The sequence below is a fragment of the Labeo rohita genome, unplaced genomic scaffold (assembly GCF_022985175.1).
Source record: "Labeo rohita strain BAU-BD-2019 unplaced genomic scaffold, IGBB_LRoh.1.0 scaffold_54, whole genome shotgun sequence".
NCBI lineage: Eukaryota > Metazoa > Chordata > Actinopteri > Cypriniformes > Cyprinidae > Labeo > Labeo rohita.
Genome location: NW_026129462.1, coordinates 1061081 through 1067295, shown reverse-complemented (window position 1 = coordinate 1067295; position 6215 = coordinate 1061081). Strand labels below are relative to the sequence as shown.

General features: G+C 39.3%; 1 pseudogene; it reads right to left on the bottom strand.

The window, feature by feature from the left end:
- Nucleotides 1-2379: 2379 nt before the first annotated feature.
- LOC127161071 (gastrula zinc finger protein XlCGF49.1-like) lies at nucleotides 2380-6005 on the bottom strand (annotated as a pseudogene).
- Nucleotides 6006-6215: the final 210 nt, after the last annotated feature.

The following is a 6215-nucleotide window of genomic DNA, read 5'->3' as shown; positions in this document are numbered from 1 at the left end:
CATTATCAACGATAATATACTGTAATTTAATGAGTTTTGACCATAAAGTCTATTCTGTATTTTGACAGTTTTTGCGTGTAATTTTGTGAAATGGTGATTTTCTGTAATTTAACGCAATATCTCTGGAATCCCTGTTGCCAGTCTTTTTACCGTTTTTTTTACAGGATTTGTTTTTACAGTGTACATAACAAAAACAATACCTTTAATAAATGACACCAATAAATTACAAATTAATAAAGTACACTGGAGGACCAAATTTAATACACACCTTATTAATAAAGCATAGGCCTATTATTTACAGACAAACAGAATAGCTCAGAATATGAATTAAGATAGGCTTATATGTTAAGCGTTTCCTCTCCCATTATAAGAAAATGCTGATCGTAGCTTCATGGATGAAAACACTGACATAAAAATGACAATTTTGGTATACAGTTTACTAATAAAATATTCTACGAACGGGAAAGCAGATAAGTTCAGGATATGAACGCAGCGCACATATCATAAAGAAAACGCGCAAATTCTACGATACAAATTCTGAGCTACGATCAGCATTTTCTTATAATGGGAGAGGAAACGCTTAACATATAAGCCTATCTTAATTCATATTCTGAGCTATTCTGTTTGTCTGTAAATAATAGGCTATTATTAATAAGGTGTGTATTAAATTTGGTCCTCCAGTGTACTTTATTAATTTGTAATTTATTGGTGTCATTTATTAAAGGTATTGTTTTTGTTATGTACTGACTCAAATTAATAATCAATAATTAATTGTTATTTTACCAATTTGCGCGCAACCCCCGGCGTGTTCTCGCATGAACAGGTGTCATTTCTGTCACTGTCGGCATCCTCTCTGACTGGGCTGCGGGACGAAGCGGGCGCGGGCGCAGTCATATTTCAAAGGAAGCCGACGCTACTGTCCTGACCGCTTCAGTGTCTTTACGGTTGTTTTTAGGGAATATTTGCATTTATTCCCGTGCGATTGGATTAGCTATTAATGTGGTGGACTGTCATGATTTTGGCTTTGATTGATTTATGCAAGACACATCAGAGTGAATTTAGAAGAGGGTATACGCAAAGCCGACTGATAAAGAAGTGGGTACGTCGTATACCTGCGTATACCCTGCATTACACCACTGGGCTTCACCATAAGCTTTTTTAGAATGTCCCAACCAGTACATTTAATGATGACGACAATTGTCATTTCATTTCGTTAAGCCGTCACCCCTTATGAAGATTAACCATGGTTTTATTATAGAAAAGTTTCTCATTATTACGAGATACTAAGTCAAAATTATGAGAAAGTTTCTCACTATTACGAGAAAGTTTCTCATTATTTCGAGAAAGTTTCTCATTATTATGAGAAAGTTTCTCATTATTTCGAGATACTAAGTCATTATTATGAGAAAGTTTCTCATTATTATGAGAAAGTTTCTCGTTATTACGAGATACTAAGTCATTATTATGAGAAAGTTTCTCGTTATTTCGAGATACTAGGTCATTATTACGAGAAAGTTTCTCATTATTTCGAGATACTAAGTCATTATTTCGAGAAAGTTTCTCATTATTTCGAGAAAGTTTCTCATTATTATGAGAAAGTTTCTCGTTATTACGAATTTATTTTTTCAGAATCTTATTACTTTTTAACTTATTATTACGAGAAAGTTTCTCATTATTACGAGATACTAAGTCATAATTATGAGAAAGTTTCTGATTTTTTTTTCTCAACAGTGGCGGGAACGGGCTTCCATAAGAAATGGCTAACAGCAAAGTTACTATAATATATATTTACATCTGCATTCTCTAACTACACTATAAGTGGAATAAAAACAACAGTAAAGAAAAAGTTAAAAAATAATTCATTCTAAACAACAGTTTGAATTTGCAAAACTCATCTACTTTCTTTCATTAAAGCTTAAACTAAAAAAGTACTACATACGCATTATAAGAGAACTGAACATAAAATTAAGCATGTAATAAAGTGTAATGATACCATTTGATAATGTTATACAACAGTGCAACTTTCAGATATTGTCCATCTTTGAACTGATCTGAATTTCACAGATGAACCTTGAAGATGAACTTTATTTACTGAGAAAACTATAGAAGATGTTACTTAGTCCTGTCATTCACTCTGGCAGGTTGGACAGATTTTATTACTCAGTGCATTAGAGTGTCACATTTTGATCTACTTACGGTGTTTGTTTTTTGTATGCCTACATAAACCTGATGCTTGACGGAAACTCTTCCTCATGTCTTTTCAGATGTCCTGACTGACTGAATCTCTTGTCGCAGTATGAACACATGTAAGGTTTCTTTCCAGTGTGGATCCTCTGGTGCTGTTTCAAATGTTCAACAGTAGTAAAAGTCTTCTCACACTTAAAGCACATATGATTTCTCACACCAGTATGACTCTTCTGATGTCGTTTCAAAATATTCAGCCGTGAAAAACTCTTTCCGCATGAAGTACATGAATGTGGTTTCTCCTTTGAATGAACTTTGAGGTGATCCTTCAGGCTTGAAGCCCACGAATATGCTTTTCCACATTGATCACATTCATGTGGTTTCTCTCCAGTGTGGATCCTCATGTGTCTCCGAAAGGTAATTTGTTGTGTGAAACTCTTCCCGCACTGATCACATGTGAATGGTTTCTCTTCAGTGTGGATCCTCATGTGAACTTTGAGACCCTGTTTGCCTGTCAAACTCTTTCCACACTGATCACATGTGAACGTTTTTTCTCCAGTGTGGATCCTCATGTGTCTGTTAAGACTGTGTTTGCACGTCAAACTCTTTTTACACTGAGTGCATGAGAAACTTTTCTTGTCTCTTCTTTTCAGTAATGAAACTCTTTCAGTTGGTGTGTGAGTTTTTTCTCTATTTTTGCCATGATGATGTTTCTGCTCTTTACTTTCCTCATTCTCCTTCATCAGATCTGAAATAAAAGTAAAAAAAGAAAAAAAAAAATCACAATATGAGCTAGGTTATTTACAAATCATCCACACACCCAATTCCTGAATTGATTAATATGACTAAATATTTTTATATTGTAAAGAAATTACAGATCCATCTTTGATTGTCAAAAGAATTACAGGCTCAATTTCTTCTCAGCCAATAAGAATTCACATAGTATTTTCATCAGTCAATCGTGGAAATCTGATTGGTTGATAATTTTTGACAACATTTAATCCAGGTGCAAAAATAATGAATATCTAGCACATTGTTACGGGGAGTGAGGGACGAGAGGCGAGCGGATCCATATGCGAGCTTTTATTACATGGGCGAGACAAAGACATAGTCGTACAGGCATGTTCGAGACAACAGCAAGCAGGTATATTAGGGCGATGCACAATAGAAGTCCGTGAGTCAGGCGTGGGTCGAACAGGAGCGAACGGGAGCAATACAGATAATCCAGAGAGAGTAAACAATAGTCCAGGCGAGAAGTCAAAAACACGGGAACAAGGAAACTAGGAACTCGGGAAACTAGGGAACGCTAACAACACAATACAATCTACAACAATTCAACAATCCATGAAGTGCACTGGGGAGGACCGGGGTTTTTATAGAACGCCCGATTGGTCACGGGGGCTGACGCAATCAGAGCGGTGGAGGACGGGAGATGCAGTCCGAGATGCAAAGTAACAGTCAGAGTGTGTAGGTGAAGCGAGAGTGACATCTGGTGGTGAGTGGACAACGGGACACCGACCAGATTCGTGACACACATGAGCACAGAAGGATTTGCGAGTGCACAGGACACATTGTAACCCGTTTTGTGAGAGAACAAAGGAAATCCATGTGCGAGTGGAGAGATTTGTGACCGCGCATTATATTCATCTGCTTTCATGCTACAATAATGCACTCTCATATATATATATATAGGTGCTGGTCATATAATTACAATATCTTCAAAAAGTTTATGTATTTTTACTAATTCCATTCAAGAAGTGAAACTGTATAATGTATACATTCATTCCACACAGACTGATATATTTCAAGTGTTTATTTCTTTTAATTTCAAAGATTATAACTGACAACTAATGAAAACCCCAAATTCAGTATCTCAGAAAATTAGAATACTGTGAAAAGGTTCAGTATTGAAGACACCTGGTGCCACACTCTAATCAGCTAATTAACTCAAAACACCTGCAAAGGCCTTTAAATTGTCTCTCAGTCTAGTTCTGTAGGCTAAACAATCATGGGGAAGACTGCTGATTTGACAGTTGTCCAAAAGACGACCACTGACACCTTGCACAAGGAGGGCAGGACACAAAATGTCATTGCAAAAGAGGCTGGCTGTTCACAGAGCTCTGTGTCCAAGCACATTAATAGAGAGGCGAAGGGAAGGAAAAGATGTGGTAGAAAAAAGTGTACAAGCAATAGGGATAACCACACCCTGGAGAGAATTGTGAAACAAAACCCATTCAAAAATGTGGGGGAGATTCACAAAGAGTGGACTGCAGCTGGAGTCAGTGCTTCAGGAACCACTACGCACAAATGTATGCAAGACATGGGTTTCAGCTGTCGCATTCCTTGTGTCAAGCCCCTCTTGAACAACAGACAGCGTCAGAAGTGTCTCGCCTGGGCTAAAGACAAGAAGGACTGGACTGCTGCTGAGTGGTCCAAAGTTATTTTCTCTGATGAAAGTAAATTTTGCATTTCCTTTGGAAATCAGGGTCCCAGAGTCTGGAGGAAGAGAAGAGAGGCACAGAATCCATGTTGCTTGAGGTCCAGTGTAAAGTTTCCACAGTAAGTGATGGTTTGGGGTGCCATGTCATCTGCTGGTGTTGGTCCACTGAGTTTTCTGAGGTCCAAGGTCAACGCAGCTGTATACCAGGACGTTTTAGAGCACTTCATGCTTCCTGCTGCTGACCAACTTTATGGAGATGCAGATTTAATTTTCCAACAAGACTCGGCACCTGCACACAGTGCCAAAGCTACCAGTACCTGGTTTAAGGACCATGGTATCCCTATTCTTAATTGGCTAGCAAACTCGCCTGACCTTAACCCCATAGAAAATCTATGGGGTATTTTGAAGAGGAAGATGCAATATGCCAGACCCAACAATGCAGAAGAGCTGAAGGCCACTATTAGAGCAACCTGGGCTCTCATAACACCTGAGCAGTGCCACAGACTGATCAACTCCATCCCACGCCGCATTGCTGCAGTAATTCAGGCAAAATGAGCCCCAACTACGTATTGAGTGCTGTACATGCTCATACTTTTCATGTTCATACTTTTCAGTTGGCCAAGATTTCTAAAAATCCTTTCTTTGTATTGGTCTTAAGTAATATTCTAATTTTCTGAGATACCGAATTTGGGGTTTTGTAACGCCACGCCAGCAGAGGGAGCCCTCACCCATTGACTGCCTGTTGCTGCTCCCTCTGCTGCTTCTCTGGTACTTCCTGTTTGGCAGCCATAAAAGGCAGGCCATGCCAAACAGGAAGCTGCAAAGTATTGTTTTGCCATAGCGGACTCTACCAAGCGTTTCTCTGAATTCATTGCCTTGTTTGTTGTCACGGTTTTGTTTCATGGTCATAGTTTTGTCTTTGTTTTCTGCCATAGTTTTGCCTAGTTCATTGCCATAGTTTTGTCTTGTTTCATAGCCTTGTTTATTTGTCACTTTGGACTGCTCACTCCGGTTTTTCGACATTCTGCCCGTTTTGTGGATTACTCTATTGTTTTGCCCTGGATGTACTGTTTGTTTGGATATTGACCCTGCCTGTTTGACTACGATCTGGATAATAAAGCCCGCAATTGGATCTTACATGCTTCCTACGAGTCCGCGTTACAGAATACTTCGCCTCCCAAAGATCCAGCGGCTTACAACACAGATCACTATGGATCCAGCATCCCGCCTTTTCCGCCTCCGCCAAGGTAACCAGCCCATTGAAGATTATGTTGTTAATTTTTGTAAGCTATGCCATTTGGTGGGATTTAATGACACTGCACTAAAAGATATCTTCCGACATGGACTCAAGGACTCACTCAATTACCTCATGCCTCGCCATACCCCTCACTGGACACTTGAACAATGCATAGACTTTGCACTCCGCTTAAATGGATCACCTTTTACTGTTGGGATTGCGGACGAGGGACCCCGCAATCCTGCAGTAACCCCCATACCACAACCTGCTCACGTCATGTCAAGCAAGCCAGAAACCTTTCACGCCAAGCCTGCCAAGTCAAAGCCTACTCAAGTTATGTCCACCACGCCAAAA